At 42.5% G+C, this 20,012-nt stretch overlaps 1 long non-coding RNA gene across 3 annotated transcripts in view; it reads right to left on the bottom strand.

Annotated features, from left to right (window-relative positions):
• Positions 1 to 20,012, bottom strand: part of LOC311588542 — a 172,834-nt gene that overhangs the window by 82,208 nt on the left and 70,614 nt on the right. For 2 of the 3 annotated variants that reach the window (XR_014776241.1, XR_014776242.1), the window contains exons 4-6: positions 18,717 to 18,834; positions 16,874 to 16,942; positions 15,913 to 16,011 (exon numbers count right to left, since the gene is read on the bottom strand). This is a non-coding gene — a long non-coding RNA (uncharacterized lncRNA). Of the gene's footprint in view, positions 1 to 15,912; positions 16,012 to 16,873; positions 16,943 to 18,716; positions 18,864 to 20,012 lie in introns of all 3 variants that reach the window. The other variant, XR_014776243.1, reaches the window with a different exon arrangement.

Here is a 20,012-nt window from a genome sequence, read left to right on the forward strand (position 1 = left end):
GTTACCTTGTCTAATGAAAATATCTATGCAAGCCAAGTGTGGTAGTGAACGCCTTTGATCCCAGCACTCAAAGGCAAAGGTAGGCAGATCTCTGCGAGTTCAAGGCCAGTCTCATCTGCATAGTGAGTTCCAGCTCAGCCAGGACTACAAAGAGAAACTTTGTCTCAAACAAACAAGCAATAAGTATGCAGATAACTCTGGACCAAAGGATTAATGGTGCAGAGAAATATAATGACTGAATTCCAAATCACAAGTAAAACAAAACCACAAATAAACATGATTTCAACATTCTCAACTAATAATTATATATATATATATTTATATATATTATATATATACACACATATACATATTAGTAAGAGGAAAGTGAGTGAAGAATTATACAGAATGCAGCTTTTGAGGTGAGGACCATCAAGTATGAAGCTTGCAGAAATGTACTGGGCAAGGCTCCATGAAAATCTTTCTTCTCTGAGAAGAACCTAAAGGGACTGGGAAGATGGAACAGTCAGTGAAGCATAAGAACTTGGGTTCAATCTCCATACTTAAAAAGTCAGGCATAGTGGGCACATGCTTATATTCCCAGGGCTAGAGACACAGGAGAGGTGAATGAGTCCCTAGGGCTCTCTTGACAGCCAGCCTGGCCTAAGTTGAGCTTCAGGACAGCTGACATCTGAGTTTGACTTCTGGCCTCTATGCCTACACACTCACAAATGCACATAGGAGCATACATATCAGAAGAAGAAGAATGAAGAGGAGGAGAGAAGGAACAAGAGAGAAAGAGAAGCAGGAAGGTGGATGTAAGAGGGAACAGAGGAGGAGGAAGAGAAGAAGGAGGAGAAGGAGCAGGAGGAAGAGGAGGAGGAGCAAGAAGAGGAGGAAGGAGGAGGAAGAAGGAGGAGGAGGAGGGAGGAGGAGGAGAAGGAGAAGAAGAAGAAGAAGAAGAAGAAGAAGAAGAAGAAGAAGAAGAAGAAGAAGAAGAAGAAGAAGAAGAAGAAGAGCTGAAGGGGAAAGGAAAAGTGATCTGGATATAGAATTTCTTCCTAAATGGTTCAGAGAAAAGAGATGACTTTAAAGCTCCAGTATCCCAAAATCCCTGTATTCAAGCAACAAAGTATTTGTTGAACAGTTATTAAACATCCAGCACAGAGCAAGGCTTGTTGAAGATCAGTACAACAAACAGCGTTTTCAGAGTCACTGGATGCCTAGGCTGTGATGACTATATCTCAGAATCCCTTTTCTTTTTTGATTATGTATTTATTCACTTTACATCCTGATCATACCCCCTCCCTCCTCTCCTCCTAGCCCCACCTTCCCTCCCTCTTCTAACAAAGCGTATGGGATGCAGAGCTAAACAGAAAATTCTCAACAGAGGCATCTTGAATGACTGACTTAAAGAAATGCTCAACATCCTTAGTCATCAGGGAAATCCAAATCAAAGTGACTTTGCAATTCTTCCACCCATCAGAATGGCTAAATTCAAAAACTCAAGTGACAGCACAAGCTGGCAAAGATATGGAGAAAGGGAAAAACTCCTCCATTGATGGTCGGAGTGCAAACTTGTACAGCCACTTTGGAAATCAATCTGGTGCTTTCTTAGAAAATTGGGCATAGATTTGCCTCAAGACCCAGCTATACCACTCTGGGTATATCCCCAAAAGATGTTCTACCATATAACAATGACACTTGCTCAACTATGTTCATAGCAGCTTTATTCATAATAGCCAGAAACTGGAAACAACCTAGATGTCCCTAAGCCAAAGAATAGATAAAGAAACTATGGTACATTTACACAATGGAATACTACTCAGCTGTTAAAAACAAGGAAATCATGAGATTTGCATGCAAATGGATGGAACTGGAAAAGATCATCCTGAGTAAGATAACCCTGGCCCAGAAAGACACGCATGGTATGTATGCACTTATAAGTGGGTTTTAGCAACATAGTACAGGATCCCTCTTCTAGAGACAGAGGGCTCCTCTGAGGCTCTTCTCAGGTGCTCTGGCCCAAGACATAGGAACTGTCAGGAAGAATGAATGCCTCTGTGAGAAGTGATGAAAAAGCCACTGTGTTCACAGCCCACTGACAAAGGAATCATTTTGGCCAAAACATCATGGCTCCTGGTGCTGTGTGCAAAATGGTCTAGAAGCAAACAAAAGTGACTTTGGCAGGTAAGAAGAGACGGAAGTTCACAGAGCAGGCAGGAACATGACCACGCATCTGGCTGCCCTTGGATACAGCAAGAAGCAGGTAAGGTGCCCTTGGCATCTGAAAGGGTTAAGTTGGCAGGTGCTCTGTCCTTTGTGAGCCTCTGGTAAATCTTCATTTCCTCTAAGACTCAGATTTTTCATTTTAAAAAAAGACAAGGTTCAGGAATTACTGCCCTATCAGAGAGCCTGAAATTTGGATCCCAGGCAATTTACAAACACCCAATGACTCCTGCTCCAAGGATCCCGTGCCCTCTTCTAGCCTTCACAGGCATTTGTACCAGCATGTGTGTACATGTATGTGCACGCACACATATGCCTGGGCTAGTACCTGGCACACATGCACACATACATGCATATACAGTTTTGTTTAAATTTACAGGAGAAAGAAAAGAATGATGAACGAAGAGAAAGCTGTGGGACACTCACATGAAAGGATGGCTGCGAGGGTAAAATACGGTGTGGAAGTTCCTTATACAGCACAGAGTTTCAATAAAGGAAAAACTTCATGCATATTACTTAATACCCTTTACTTCAGTAATTATCAACTCAGTGACCACTTAAGTGTCACTCAAGCCTACAGGAGTAGCATCCTGAAGCAGAATAAATGCAATACTCCCAAGACAAAGGCAGCCATAAGCCCACAAGTCAGAGAGTGGCCACATCGTGCTGTGTGTGCGGGCGCCAGCATCTCATTCATTATATACATTATCAGGTAGTCTATGGTTTATCCAACAGCTTCTAAGAAAAAGTGAAAATTCATTTTTTTAAAAAAAAACCAATATCTACAGGTCTTGTAAATAGTTTGTGGTTTTTTAGTATTTATAATGTCTTGTCTTGGGATGGGAGTTGATTTCTTTCCTGTCCCAAGCTAAAGTAATTTCCTCTGAAATTACAAAAGTCTTATCTAACAACCATTCTATACTAACAATATGTAGAAACAAATTAATATTTGTTGTGAGCCTATCATGGACAAAGCTTTATCTGTAAGCCTGTTGTGGCATTTGAATTCTATTGTGAACGAGCCATGCTTCCAGTACCATAGTGGGCAATATTTACAGTTTATATCTTACCCAAAACTGACAGTAGTCATGAACAATGCCTCTTTTTCAGAGAATAAAGATGGGAGTCATGGTGACAGTTAGTTTCAATGATCAACTCCCTACAGTCAAGAATTGCCTACGAAAAGATTTGCCTTGGCAAGGAATGGTCTAGAATAGACTGGCCTGTGGTCATGCCAGTGGGGGGCTGCCTTAATTATATTAATTGATATGAGAAGACCCAAACAGATAGTGGGTAGCATCATTCCCCTGGCTTGGGTCCTGAATTATAGAAGAGAAAAAAAAGCTGAGAGGTAAGCATGTGACTTGCTGTTTTTAGATCCTACACTTCCCTGGAGTCTAACCCGGAACTGCAAGCAACATGGGCCCTTTCACCCCTGTGCTGCCTCTCGCTGGGGTGTTTTATCACAGCCACAGAAATGAGTGGAGGACAGTAACTGATTGAGACTCCCCGGAATTTACACAATGGGACTGAGATTTGACTCTCCAATAATTGAACTTCTCAATTCAAACATGTCTAAATATTAAATGAATTTGTAAGAAATAAGGGTCATGCAATTATTCCCAGAATGTATAATTATCTATTGCCCAACCATTCCAATAGGTACCAGTTTGTCTCTTTCTCAAGACTTGGATAATGACAAGGAAGATGCAAATATGAATGCAACCCTAAAAGAGCACTATCGCACTTGACCTGACTGAGAACCACGTTCCCCCCCCCCCAGTTGTATTTTCCTCATGCTTGGATTCAGATAGTGTTCTTCAGGTTTTGTTAGCGATAGGTGCCTGTTCTATCTTGGCTTAGTAATCCTGACAGCGAAGAAAAGATACTCAATTTAACAAAGCACTTCTTTCCACAACTTTATAAATTTAAAAACTTTTTCAGAGGTTTGGAATATGCAATAGTACCTTTGGCATCTAACCAATTGTAGAGCATTTGTCATACAGCCATGTTCTCGGCCTTCAGTGAAAGTGTCTAGGATGAACCAGACGCCTTGTCATTATAATGTGCACCTTTCCTTTGTAGCTGTCCAATGCCTTGCTGCCTTGTGATGTCATCAGCTAAATAATAGTAAGGACACAAACAAAGACAGACAGACAGGCAGGGAGACAGACATGCACACTCACACAGACACACACATTGACTAAACAACCAGGGGTATGAAGACATTATCTAAAGCATTTAACAGGTGCTCAGAAAACCTACAACAAAAGGCACCTGAGTGTTACCAACAGAACTAGCAACACCTGGTAAATTTTAAACATAAGCAAAAGGCTACCTGCCTTTGGTACTAATAATAACAATATTGTATATATATATATATGTGTATATATACATATATATATATATATATGTCATATCATATGTTTCTTGTGGGTTTTTTGTCTATCAAAACATTCAAGTCAATTCTCCAAACTGATTTTCTCCCACAGGAGCACAGCCAGATGCACACCTGCATGGACCAACCGTTGCTCACCCCTACAGCCATATCGACCTTCAGAAAAACAGATGTGACAAGTGAAGGCCCCTTGTGTTCCTGACACTTTCCCCAAACTTTTAGCCTTCTGCCAGTTGAAGACTCCTAAGATTCCAAAAATAAATCACCAGAAAACTAGCAAACAGTTAACCGTCCTCAGCGAAGAATAAAAATCTGCACGTGTGAACAGAAAGTTTAGTGTTGCTGATGTTAGCATTTCAGAGGCCTTGTGGGAAATAAACAGAGCTACCAGCCCCTCCCTTGCTGAGAATTAACATTATTCTAGTTACATTCTGAGTTAACTTTGTAAAGGTAAGGTAGATGTAAACTAGGTTTATCTGGGTATATGGTGCACACCTTTAAACCCAGCACGAAGGTGTCAGAGAAGGTGGATTTCCATGGGTTCAAGGCCAACCTAGTCTATATAGTGAGTTCCATGCCACTCAGGGCTACACAGTGAGACTGTGTCTCAAAAGAAAAATATTAGGTTTGCAAAAACCAACTGCAGATCAACATTTCCATTCCCACAATGCCTTTCTCCATAGCACCCTTGTTACTCTTTACGTAAGACTGTCTCCTCTGTAGTTTCTCTCATGGAGTGGCCAGGATTCCTGTCTGCAGCATCTCTACAGACAGCTTTTCCTCCTCCGGCCCCACCCTCTTCCCCAAACTCCGGCTGAGGAATGGGTCGCCATGGTGATAACTCAGCACTCAGCAGCTTTCACCCAGTGAGATTTATGGCCTTCATGGAACATGGCAACAGGCATTAGTTTCCCCCATGTGGACAGACTACCATACGGTCATACTTTCATATGAACTCAAGCTAGAAAGATGAATTGCCCTTGTGTGTGATCCTTGGCCCATGGCTCTAGAAGTTGCCTCAACGTACTTTGGTAAGAAGTACTCAACTGGAATTCTCCTATCCTGTGAATTTCCCTCTGACATTTCTGGGCTTCTGTGCTCACTGGCAAGCATATCTTTTCTCTTTAGTGAGTGCTGCTGGCAAATCTCACAAAGATGACACCCTCCCTCTGTTGTGAAAAATGTGTCCAGTACCATTTCCTAAGCTCAAACTTCTCTATCAAAGAACAAAATGTCAGGACGGCTCTGATTTCTGGCTTTTAAAAGAGCATGCATTTACTGCTCACCATTTCATTATTTCCTCTGAAATACAAACAAGTTGCATAGGTGATAGATCTCACAGCAAAAGTAGAAACTATAAAAGTCCATTCAAGTACTACTGGGTTTGTTAGAGAACAGAAAGTGGGGGCTGAGGAAAAGCCTAGGAAGTGCACACTGCCACTGACTTAAGTTCATCCCTGGCAGACAGATGGTTAAAAAAAAAAAAACAGAACTGACTCTTCCAAGGTCACCTCTCACCTTCACTCACACACACACACACACACAAACACACACACACCACAATATGTGTGCTCCCTCACACATACACATATTGTCAAATAAACAAAATTTGTAATTGTAAATGGTAAATAATAAACACAGAGGATTTAAATTGATCTTGGTGTCTACTAGCATGCCTTCCGTGTTGCATTTCTGTATTAATTCTTACATCAACTCATCAATTCATAAACCGCACCCACAGGAGAGCATGAGAGTTTGACTGTACAGATCCATGTGGGCAGCAGTGTGTACATAAGAGAATCTTCTAAGCCATGAACTCAGGAAAGCCCCCTTCTACATACATCCTTGCTTTTTCTCTGAGCCATTCCATAGTTTTCAGAGTAGACTCGCTGCATTTCTGTTACCAGAATTAACCCTGAAATGGATGGGGGAATGTGGAAAGAGGAAGGCTTTCTGTTAAAAAAAAAATTTAAAGACCCATAACATCCATCCTTTTCTCCACTCCCACTTAAAGGTAGCAAACACATACCATGCCCAGTCTGGACTCACACCACACACGGCCACCCCTCCCCAACTGTCAGCTTCCTGCCCCAATCATCTCCAAGTGTGATGCAAAAGCCGACTCGTTACTCATCCTGGGATGTGCAGTAAAGCCCAAGAGAAACCTAAATAAAACCTCTGTATCTAATTCACTGTGAAAGCTTGTGGTTCATTTCCTTTTACTTAACTTTAAGAATTGCTAATTTGGGGGCTAGAGAGATGGCTCAGAGGTTAAGAGCACTGTCTGCTCTTCCAGAAGTCCTGAGTTCAATTTCCAGGAGCCACAACCATCTATAATGAGATCTGGTGCCTTCTTCTAGTAGGCAGGTACATATACAGGCAGAGCACTGTGTACATAATAAATAAATAATCTTTTTTTTTTTAATCACTAATTTAGGGTTGAGGGAGAAGGCCCAGGGGGTGACACTGGCTGTGTAAAAGTCATAACTCAAATTTGACCTCCAGAACACACATAGAAAGCTGGAACCCACATAAAAACTCTGATAATTCTTAAAATTATGTGTAATAATATAAATGTATATTTTAAAAATAAATATAATTTTTAAAGAGTTTAAAGAAAAACAATGTCAGGAGAAAGAAAGGCAGAAAGTTGTTGTTTTGTTTTGTTTTTGTTTTTGTTTTGTTTTACCATTCAAGAATAAAGCTCATTTTAGACATGCTTAGAATTATCTACCGGGGCACCCCAGCCCCTGCTCATCTGTCCTTTGCATGGAGCCTTTGGGACACTTGCAAGTAAGAGAATCTTGATTTTTTGAGTCTATCTCTTTCTTTTACTAAAACCCATTAAAGTAGAAATATATTTGTGGCATCTGAATTTTCTCTGTGAATAGTTTTCTTGTAGAAATTATGTTAAGGTCACAAATTTATACCAGGCAATATTTTCTTCAAAAAGATAAAGATTCCATTTGGGGCCCTTCTGATCCATAGCTGAAGAATTTGTCAAAGAAGCACTAACTACAGTCTCTGCGATTGTAATGGAACTCATCACTTATCTCAGAAGGTTGTGCAGGTTAATGTGGCCAAATAGTTTGAATTCCTTCCAAATAGGCATTTAAAAATAACCAAAGTTCTTTGACTCTTCTTATTTTAAAAAAGAAAATGTAAGGAATTGAAACCTGGTCATCTGCAAGAGCAGCCAAGGTTCTTAACTGCTGAGCCATCTATCCAGGCCCTTCTGCCATTCCTTAAGAAATAGCATTAAGGCATAAAAATGTGTTTCCCCTTTGACCCAGAAATTATAATTAAATACTTCTTTATATATCAAAATATAGAAAAAATAGGTTTTGAGACAGGATCTGGCCTTAGACTTTCAGCTTGATTGCCTCAGCTTCCTCAGTGTTAAAATTACAGGTCTCACTCCCTAACCTGACTCCAAAAACATTTTTATAACCAAGTGTGTTTGCTGCACTGTTTAGAAGTACAGAAAGAAACTTATGACCCCAATAATGAGGAAATGGTTAAGAAAAGTATGATTTACCCACATTATAAAATATCCTATTAATATTAGAAGTATACAGATACATTTTAAAGAACTTTGTAAAAATAAGAGCTTGGGGCTGGAGAGATGGCTCAGAGATTAAGAGCACTGACTGTTCTTCCAGAGGTCCTGAGTTCAATTCCCAGCAACCACATGGTGGCTCACAGCCATCTATAATGAGATCTGGTGCCCTCTTCTGGCCTGCAGGTAGAGACCTGTATACATATAAATAAATAAATAAATCTTTAGAAAAGATTTTTTAAAAAAAATAAGAGCTTATGCTATGAGTGAAGAAAAGAAGAATAATATACACCATGAGCTAAGATAATTAAAAAATGAAAAGACTTAACAATAACTTTCCACAAAGGGTCAACTTAACCTCTTGTAATTTTCTCAATTACCTGGTACATTTGTATGATGTTCCTAGTGATGGAAATAGTTAAATAGGTCTGCAAAAGGCAGATATGGTATTTGATGTTAATATTCTCAAACTGTGAAAAGCGGATGCACAGGTATTCAAATTAAGTTTTCACTGAGATGATTCTGAGGAGCTAGAACAAAGTGCCCCCTGAAATCACAGGCTGATTGAAGGTTGAAGATTAGGAGGGAGCCAGCTTTGTTTTCTGCTGCTGGGGAGGAAGGGGTTCATTTCATCTTAACAGTTATAGTCCATCATAGAGGAAGACAAAGCAGAGGCTTGAAGCAGAAGCCATGGAAGCTGCTTCCTGGTTCGACCACTGTCTCACTCTCAGCCAGTTTTCTTGCACAGCCCAGACCCACCTGCCTAGGGATGGTTATGCCCACAGTGGGCCAGGCTCTTCTACTTCAGCTATTAATTAAGAAAATGTCCTACAGACCAATCTAATCTGTGCAATTCGTCAGCTGAGGTTCTCTCTTCCCAGTGACTCTGGATTGTGTCAGGTTGACAGCTGAAGCAGACCATGACGGAAGAGATTTATTGTTTTGTTTTTAACACTTATGTAATAAAATGACTGGGTTTTCCCCCTAAATTAGAATTACTGGAGTTTATCACACAGAAAAATTACAAAGTGTAATTTGAAGCACAACAAATTATCCATAGGCAAAATCTACACAGTACGTATTCTAGTCAGGAAAGAGAGTGCTTCCAGCACCAAGGAAACCTAGACCAGATTTTTAAAAGAGTTTTCAGGGAATTGCCTGACCCTTCACCTCAAGCCAGGAAACTAGCCCTTTAAAAGGATGCAATGCCCCCTGATGTTGGGAACACTAGGAAAAGAAGTTGGCCAAGAGGTCTGTTCAAGAAATTACTTTCTGGGAATTTTTCAGGGCAAAGAAAACACAACTGTGGAGTGGGAGTATTTCCCTTGGATCAAATGTTTGGAATGGTGTGGGAGAAGGAACTGTATGGGGAATTTTGAACACTAAAAATGCCTCTGGGAAAACGAGTAAAGTATCAACACAAAGAAGTGGAAGTTTCTTATTCACTAAAGAAATGAACAAAGTAAGAACATGCTAATTAGAAATATGTTCACTCAGGTCAGAGAAATTGAAGTATGGGGCACATCTGTGAAGAAACTTTGTTTGCCTGTACCAATCTATTGTCTATGACTGTAACAAAATACCTGAGGCTGGAAACATATAAAAAAAAAAGGACATTCATGTATCCCATAGTTAAATGGAGGTTCAGGGGCATGGCTGGCATCAGCCCTGCTCTGGTGAGATGCTCATAAAAGATGGAATTCATACTGAAAGCCTGGGTGAGAAAGACCTAAGTTGAGTCAGGGAGTCAGAGTGAGGGGAAGAATTAGCCTTGTTTTACTTGTAACAACTACCATAATCCCTTTCAAAGATTAAATCCCCTCCTTAGCCTCATAGCAGACTCCACCTGTTAGGTATTTATTTTAGACATGGTCTCACTATTTGTCCTGGCTCTCCTGGAACTCACTGTGTAGACCAGGCTGCTCTCAGCTCTCAGACATCTGCCTGTTTCTGTCTCCTGGGTCCTGGAACTAAAGACATGTGCTACCGTGCCAGGTTTCAGAGACCACCTGGTAAAGAACCTGCCACATCTTAACATGGCCATACTGGGGCCCAAACTCCCAGTGCATGAACCCTTGTGGGACACACAAGCCATATCCACACTCCAGCAGTTCTCACACAAGAAGGAACTAGCTTTAATTTCTACCCTTAGCAAGTACCCATGTCACCTCCACAGTGCCAGCCAATAAAGCAACCTAGTCCAAGCTCCTGCTCCCCACCAACATGGAACAGGACACAGACAAAGAGAGGAGAGACTGGAGCTTACTGGCCATAAGGACAAAAGCCTATTGCTCAACAGTAACATGGCAAAGGCAAGGGGAAAAAGACTTCAGTTTTGACATGTCTCACCTTTCTGTGAAAATTTTGGCTTCCATAATGACTTGGTATTTTACTTTTGGGATTTAGATACTTTGAGTTACTTAAGATTGTAGAGAAATTGATTCAATTGCACATATTATCAGGAGCAAATGACACAAATACATAATCCATAGAGGAGGGGGACATAAAAAGAAGTTACTTTTTAATGACATCGTGCTGTGGTCAATACTTGGGATGCGACGATATCCTTACTGTCATGGAAGGCTAAAGAGCCAAGGCAATGGGATTTGCACCTCTACAGATACTGGGGGAACAACCTGTGGTTTATACCAGAATCTCTACTTGGTGACATGGTCACTATTTGGACACTAAGTCTGGAAAGCATCCCCAGGCTTCCATGTCACTTGCCTGCACACTCAACAGTGTACACAGCCTGTGGTGTTAACCCTGATTGCCAGCTTCATAGGATGCTAGAACCAGCAGAGAGATAAGCAAGCCTCTTTTGTTGTTGTTATTGTTGTTGTTGTTGTTGTTGTTGTTGCCTGTGCAGGATTCTCTAGACAAGATGGAGGTGGAAAGACCAAACCTCAAAGTGGACAGTGACAACCCATGGGCTGGAATCCTACATTGAATAAAACAGAGAAAGGCGGGCAACAGCATTCTTCCATCTCTGCTTCCTGACAGACGCAATGTGACCAGCTGCCTCGAGATCCTGCTTTGTGTCAAAATAAGCCCTTCCTTCACGAGTTGTTTTTGTCACATACATTGTCACAGCAATGAGAAATGTAACCGATGGGCCACGTGTATAAAACCAATGAGGAAAGACAGTGATGGAAGAGGTTTCCAAGTCACTGCATAGTCCCAGAGCCCAGGCACCTGCTCTCTGGTGTGTTACCTGCCAAGCTTCCCCATGCAGCCCCAAGGTAGCACATCACAAAAAAAAGAAAAAAGAAAAAAGAAAAAAGAAAAAAAAAGCCCATCCAAGCAAGGGTCCCTTCTGGGCTCTGACATTTGCTCGCACTGTCATGGTGACACTTGAGCACTGCAGCACATCAAAGAAAGCAGGATGGCTAACATAAATGAAAGATCCCTCAAGAGTAAACAAAAAAGTAAGTCTCTTCCTTTGTTTACAACTGGCGATGGACAATCTGAAAGTCAGTAATTATAAAAGAATAGGAAATATCAAATAGCAGACGCAGGCTGTCTGTGAGCCCTGTGGGCAGGAGAGACAGACATAGGTTCTCAGATGTCAAGCTGAGGCGTGGCTTGTCATTGTGAGAGTGTAGTTCTGAAATCCACAAAGGGAAAAATGGAAGGAAAACTGCCTACTCTAAACCTTTGTATGCTGGATGCAGAATTAAGTTTTCATTTCCATAGCTATGAACCAAGTTCTATTTATACCCTAATATGTAAGGCCATGTTAAGGGCAATAAAGATTAATTGAAATGCTATGGATATTAAGGGTTCCTAAAAGTTCAGAGTCAGAAAGGGGCTTAATCATTTTCTTCCATCTCCCAATTTTCCACACTGGGAAATGACTTGGTCTGAAGTTACCTAATTAACTAGCTCCAAGAAGGTGGAGGCATGGCAGCAGTTAAGACTGTGTACTGCTCTTGCTGAAAACCCAAGTTCTGATCTGAGAACCCACATTGGGTGGCTCATAAGCTCCTACCACTCCAGTTCCTAGGGATATCATGCCCTCTTCAGGCCTCTGTGAGCACTACAGGTCACATGCACATACCCACACACATACATATAATTTTAAAAGGAGAAAACAAAACAAACAAAAACAAAAGAAATCCAACCTAACTTCTATACAGAATTTGGTTCCTTTAGAAATAGTTCAAAAATTCCATGGGGTTAGGAAGATTTTTTTAAATTTTCCTATACAATACCAGACTGTGTTATCTCTTCCCTACTTCAGACTAATCAATTATTGAGTGATTGTCCCCAATGACATAATCGAAAGTATAAAGACAAGGACATTTCAGGTTGTCCTGTCCTGATTGTTGCTCCTACGGCTGGTCAAGTTGAGGCTAGCATCGCCAAGAATGGCACATACATTAACAACATGCCTTCTGGCTTACACACTGGGTGTGAAACATCTGGGTGTTGTTCACAAAGTGGATTCTGCTGATCTGCCCTCCAATCAGAGGACATACAAAGAAGTCATTAAGAAAGTGATTGCTCACAATAAGAAAGTTGACTGCAACTGCAAAACAGTAGCTTCTGGGCCAAGTTCTGATGGCAACAGCAGAGATGGGCTGAAGCCAAGTGCTAACATGCCTTGATTTATGACAAGTCACTCATAAACTCTCTCTGCTGGGTAGTCTCTAACATCTACTTGACACAGCCTGAAGTCACCAAGTGTGACAGATAGTCTTGGATGTCAACTTTACTACACCTGGAGTCAACTTAAACGCAAGCTTCTAGGCACACCTGTGAGGGATTTCGTGGTTGGATAGTCTGAGGTGAGACGGCCCATCCTAAATGTGGGTCACACCTTTTGGGGAGCAGCATAGATAAAAGGGCATAAAAAACGGGTGTGTTTACTTTGTGCCTTCTTGCCTTCACTCTCACTTGGCAAGGTCATCTATCCTGTTCCTGCGGCATTCCTTCTCTGGCACGCGAACTCACTTCTTCAGGATTGCAACACAAACCAGCAGTTCTGTAGGAATCCTCTGGGACTCCAGCACCAGATTGGGACTGCAGAGACATCCAGCCTCATGCACTCAACAACTACCAGATTCATGACCTTTCAGTCAGGAGGCAACCATTGTTAAACGGCCTGGACTACAGCCTGTAAGCTACGCTAATAAATACCCTTTTAATAAATAGCTGTTCACTCAGTCAGTTCTGATCCTTTAGAGAACCCTGACTAACACGCCTAGGAAGAGGAAACCGCAAATGAGGCATTGCCCAGACCAAACTGGCAGGGGATTGTCATGGGAAGGTATAACCCAGGCCACTGAGGGTGGCACCAATCCCTGGGGCCTCTGTTATATAAGAAAGGTAGCTCCAGCCAGGCATGCCTCTAATCCCAGCACTCGGGAGGCAGAGATAGGCAGATTGCTGTGAGTTTGAGGCCAGCCTGGACTACAAAGTGAGTCCAGGAAAGCCGAGGCTAACACAGAGAGACCCTGTCTTGAAAAAATCAAAAAAGAAAGAAAGAAAGAAAGAAAGAAAGAAAGAAAGAAAGAAAGAAAGAAAGAAAGAAAGGTAGCTCCCAGCCAGTAAGCAGAATTCCACCACAGTTTTCACTTTAGCTCTTACCCTGACTACTCTCAATTGTGGATTATGACCTGGAAGCGTAAGCCAAATAAACCTCTTTCTCCCATAATTTGCTCTTTTGTTATAGTGTTTTATCACAGTCTCATAAAAGCAAATCAGAAAACCCTTCAAGAGGCCTACAAATCAATACTATTAGTACTATTCACGTAAGTCTCGAAGCATTGTACAGGGATTTTAATCTGGCAACATGGCTACTCTGGCAAAGGATCACAACCAAAGACCTACGTCTGTGTGATCCAGCTGGAATATACGCCCTTAATATTCACCATTCATAGCTCTGGCTAAAATACACACTTTTATTCCCTCTGGCTGGAATACAGACATGCCTTTAGTACACACCTTTAATCCCAAACAATGACATCGAATTGAGGGCAGACAAAGTGACAAATCAAAGAAAGATATGACAAAAGAGTCAGAGATAGAATATTCCCAACTCTCATGAGAACAGGATAGGAAAGAGAAGCTACTCACAGGCAGCACAGAAACCCTGCCTTGAAAAAACAAAATAATTTTAAGTGGCACAGAGAGATAGCGAGTTTGTTATTGGAGACAGTACAGTAGAGTTTAGAAGTGCAGTAGAGTTTGGTGCACTTCAGTTGAGTTCATGGGGTTGTGGAGTTCAGAGGCAGTTTTTCCAAGCAGAGCAGTTCAGTGAGAAGCAGAGAAAAGCCAGTTTGAATCAGTCGGCTTGGAGAGGAGTTTTGAACCGAAACAGCAGAGTTGAACTAGACACCCAGAATTCGGAAAGAACTAGAAAGGGTAAGTTTACTCAGAAGTAAATCTTGGAAGCTGAAAACATTCTAGGCCTAGGTTAGCAGATGGAGGCCAGAAGCTGAAGCCTTTAAGGTCCATGCTTGCAGAAGATGGATTGTAGGGAGGCTAGAAGCTTCCAGGCCTAGGCTTAGGAATAGCTTGAAACTTTCTGGGCTTAGCCCAAGCCATGTATTTGTAAAGCTTGGCTGCAGCTTTCACCTCATCCCCTCATCTGAGGAAATAAAAAGCATGTTTACAAAGCCTGATCTGGTAGCTGCCTCTGCTTCAATGAGCAACACAAGTAAAGTCTGTGCAGAGGCATGTGGTGCACTGAGTGGTGATCTTTCCAGGAACAACGTAGAGCTAGATGTCAAGAAATGGGCGCCAAAGATGTCTGCCATAGCAGTGTTGCTGGTGATAGTAAAAATGACCCAGATCAGGCAAGCAGGTCCTCAGTGTTCAGGCGATCAACCTGAACCCTCCAGGCCAAGCAGCGCCAGCTCTGTTCCTGTCCTGTGTTGTCACACAGCTCATGTCTGACCTGAAAGCAGACCGGCCACACTTCTGGTGAGAGCAGGCAATGACCCTAAGTTGCTGAAGTCTCTGACACTGTCGCACTGAAGTGGCTTGTGGAAAGCCCGTGTGTGGCACTTTAAGATGTTCTCCTCTGAATCTGCTTCTCTGCTGTAGATGCCATCAAAGAACACATGAAGGATTCTGCACATGCAAAGTCTAAGCCACCCAAAAACTCAGAAAAGAACTCCTATAGCAGCAGTAAAGATCCGATACACATGACTCTCCCTTTGGCTCTCATACTATTAAAACAATGGTCTCCACAGAATTTGGATAGCCCCAGGAATCTCATGGAAAGGGAAATTTTGAACCTTCATAACATTCAAAACAAAGAAGAAACTGTCTCCCAGGACACTGCCCCCTGTTGGCATGGCCATGTTTGGATGTAGCACAGGCCACGCCACCGGTGAAAAGCTTGTCTCTTTCACCCGAGATATCACCTGGAGAGAAAGTCACTCAAGAAGGCTGAATAAACTCCTAGGCTAATAGACAAATGGGGAAACCAGTCCTGCCCCTGTTATAACCAACCTGTCACAGCTCCTTCTAGGAGTACAGGCTGTGCTGAGGGATGCACTGTAAGCTTTGTGAGCTTAAATGTTCAAGTAAACACACTGAAAATCGTCAGTGGACATTCCAAGGGAGGCTCAGAGAGATTATGAGGAGTTCGCACAAACTCTTAAAATAGGAAGACACATAACCCAAACTTCTGTCCTAAATAGGAACAGTCTTGGTCAGTATTCCATTGCTGTGAAGAGACACCATGAGCATGGCAACTCTTATAAAAGGAAACATTTAATTGGGTCTGGCTTACAGTTTCAGAGGTTTAGTCCATTGTCATCATGGCGGAAAGCATGTCAGCATGCAGGCAGACATGGCACTGGAGAGGGAGCTGAGAGTTCTACATCTGTATCTGTAGGCAGCAGGAAGAGAAAGTCAGTGGGCCTGGCTTGGGCTTTTAAAATCTCAGTGCCCATCCCAAGTGACACACTTTCTCCAACAAGGGAACATCTACTCCAACAAGGCCATGCCTCCTAATCCTTCTCAAGTAGTATCACTCCCTGATGACTAAACATTCAAAAACATGAGCCTGTGGGGGACACTCTTGTTTAACCCACCACAAGAACTCTCCAAAAGAATGCTAGCAACCATTGCCCGTGTCTTCAAGTAGCAGTTAATATAATCCAGATGGTTTTAGTCACCTAAATTTGTTATCGTTATTTACTTATGGGGGAAAGAAATACTTATGAAAGTCAAAAGACAACTTGCAAAAAGTGGTTCTGTCCTTCTATCACATGGGTCCCTGGGATCAAACTCAGGCCATCAGGCTTGGCAGCAAGCTCCTTTGCTCGCTGATCTAGCTTTCCAGACCTCACAATACGTCTTTCTTTCTCACAATAAAGTTTCGCCACGGATGGACCACTCGAGACTTGCTATCTGGTGCTACATGCTGTCTCTCCTCCAGGACCTAGCCACTGTGTATCTAACAGAGTGGCAGTCCATTAAGAAAAGAAAGGAAGACAGATAGCCCACCAGCTGGCATTTGTACTTATACATCAGTGGCTGATACAATTCACACAGCTGAGCCTGAGCCTATGAGGACAGAGAAGTATGGCCCATACGTGATGCAGGATAGAGATGTTTATAATAACTTCAAAAGCACATGGCCCTCTTAGGCCTTGCACCATCTCTTCCAGCCTTGTGCTCACCCCAAATCCACCTCCCTGTAACTCTTGCTCATTCCCAGATAAGCCACCTGATCGGATACTAAGTACCTGAGATGTCTCCCCTTCAGTGCACCTGTTCAATGCTAGCTCAGCTCTAGGTGAGCTGCTGACACCACCCTAGGAGGACAAAAAGATCACTACAAAGAATGGGTTCACCTTCAAGCATCCAGTAAGAAAAAAACCGGCTTCATAAACATGTTTTCTACGAACAAATGTAAAACCGGCCCCAAAGCGCACTAGAAACAGACCAGCCTGAGTGGACTTATCGAGTGCTGTTTTCAAGCCAGCCTGCCTCACTTCTTTCAACTCCTGTGCTTATGCCATGATTTCTATACCTCTTTGATCTGTTTTAATTTGTACACAAGGATAAAGGCAGATGTCATCCTTTGAGTATTGAATGCCTCCTTCGTCCAAATACCCACGTGTTTAAAAAGCTTGATACCAGGAGCGCTACTGGGAAAGTGGGGAAACCTTTACAAGGCAGGGTCTTGTGAGAGACTGCTATGGGACTGGGGCACACCCTTGGAGGGGATGGTAGAACCCTGACCCTTCCTAGTCTACTTCCTGGACATGTCAACACTTTGTCTTACCACATACTCCACTCTACTGCCACCGAGCCCCCAGCCAGGCGTGTAAAAGTAATGGGACCACCAATCATGAACTGGACCCTCCAAAACTGTGAGCCAAGAGTTAAACCTTTTCTCTTTACAAGTTGGTTCTCTTAGGTATTTTCTTACAGTGGTGGAGAGATGGCCAACGCAGCAGGCTGACTCCATTTTTCTTGTTCTCTCAAGTATACTCTTCATTCATGCTGAAATTACGATAAGCCAAAGTGATGTCTTTTTCACTTGTGTGGTTATTTGACCACACCAACCATCAACTTTCGATATTAGTTTTATGTATGATTCAACATATCAATGTAGCAAAGTAATTTCAGACACTGTTAGTGACTGTAATGCCTTCTTGTTTTCATGGTCAACAGGCCATGTGTCACCTTCTCATCAGTGGCCACATGTGTAATGTGTCCTTATTTTTATGGTCAATGGGCCACATGCCACCTTCTCAACCATGTCACTAAGAAAAACTGTGGCAAACAGACAATGTGAGCACCAGAAACCTGTCCTAGATTAGATACTACTATCAGACCTAAATTATAGCCTAAGCTGCCACCACAAATTCTTCTCTAGATGGCAAAGGACATTTTGTCTAGGGCCAATAAGATGGTTCAGCATTCAAAGGCCCTTATTGCAAGACTGACAATCAGAGCTCAGGTCCCACACAGTGGAAGGAGAGATTGATTTCTTCAAGTTGTCTTCTGACCACCATGCATAAAAACCACATAATATGTCCTTTTAAACCACACACACACACACAAGAAGCTATTTCAAATAGTAGTATTCAAGTTTATGGCTACAAATAGTGGGCCTGGACCTCTCCCTACTCATGGGAGAAATGAAGCAAAGATAATGAACGAAATGAAGAAGGTTTATCTTACTCTTTTTAGAACTCAGGGAGAAACGTTCCAGTCAAGAACAGACGGTGTGTGGGCCTCAAGGCAAAAGGAGTAAGCTTCAGCTGAGGCACTGTGCACACAGTAGGGCCAAGGGCCCATGCTCTGGGAGCACATGAGAAGGACTTGGGGTGGCACTGGTGCCAGTCACAATCCCAAATGGCATCATCTGAACTCTTTTAACTTTCTGAGGCCCAGAAAATCTTAAAAACCTGAAAGTCACAAATCCTAAACTCTAAGCTTGGAAAAGATCAAAATCCCGGCATTCTAAAACCTCCAAGATCACAATCTGAAACATTAAAACTTATGTGCTGAGATCCTTAACCCCATCCACCCACCCACCCACAAAGAGCGGCCATGCCTGGGGAAAAGCTTACATACCAGGAGCCAGGAGCTGAATTCTTAAGAATGGACTGGCCACACCATGCGTCAGTTTTCTGCACTGCCTTCCTGGCTAACAAGTTCCCAGGAGCTTCCAACGGATTAAAGTTTTATTTGCCTGGAGAGGCCAGCAAACTATTAACCAGTCTGAAAGCATGAGAAGCACTTAGATGCCAGGATCGCCAACCACCAGGATAGTTCTGTGTATGAGTATGTGCAGTGTGTGTGTGTGTGTGTGTGTGTGTGTGTGTGTGTGCACGTGCATGAGCTCATACAACCACAGCCACACAATGGCACAGAGAGGAAATGCCATAGAAGTGTTGGCAGACACAGAATTCCACACCGGAATTCCACCACATCAAAAAGAGAAGCAATGAGGCTGGAGTGTAGCTCAGTGATTAAGAGCCATTATTCCTCTTGCAGAGGGGTTCAAGTCCTAGCACCCAAATGGTGTTCCACAACCATCCATAACCCTAGTTTCAGAGGATCCAAGAGGCAGGCATGCAATCAAAACATTCACGTTCACAAAATAACTAAATTAAAAATATTTTGAAAGAACCAAAACCAAAGCGTTCTCCAAGCAGAGCCCACGCCCCGCCAAACAAATAGCAGGAATGTGTCAAGATGCAAGACTTCAAAATACATTGATCGTGAAAGCTAAGCCCCGTCACAGCTGCCTCATGCAATGACCCATGACCTGCCCTTGTCATGTGCACTACCACCTGTTGGCTGAGCTGGTTTTGTTTTTAAGAGGGGTTGACAGAACTTGGGTTTTCTTTTCCCTTTCATCTCATCCCACCCTGACACACCCATCTCCCAGCGTCCTTTTTTCTTAGTTTCTTTTATTATTTTAAATTGTCTGCATTCGTTTTTAGAATTCCCCAGGTAGGCCCGGGGAACAGAATTAGTGAGGTACTTGATAGCTTGGTCCTGGAGGACTCCCAGGCCTGGATTTCAAGTTGGCCGTAGCACTTTGCATTCCTATCAGGGTTTGGATTTTTCCACATCCTCTCGAGCACTTGTTATCTGACTTTTGAATCCCAAGTGGCTATTCTTTTTTGTTTGTTTGTTTTTTACTTATTTATTTTTACTTCATGCACATGGGTGTTTTGCCTGCATATCTATCTTGGTGATAGTGTTGGACCTCCTAGAACTGCAATTACACACAGCTATGACCTGCCATGTGGGTGCTGAGAATTGAACCCAGTTCCTCTGGAAGAGCAGCCAGTGCTCTTGACAGCCAGGCCATCTCTCCAGGCCCCCTAGTGGTTTTTTTTTTGTTTTTGTTTGCTTATG

The sequence above is a fragment of the Acomys minous genome (genome assembly GCF_964271855.1).
Source record: "Acomys minous genome assembly, chromosome: 17".
Classification (NCBI taxonomy): Eukaryota; Metazoa; Chordata; class Mammalia; order Rodentia; family Muridae; genus Acomys; species Acomys minous.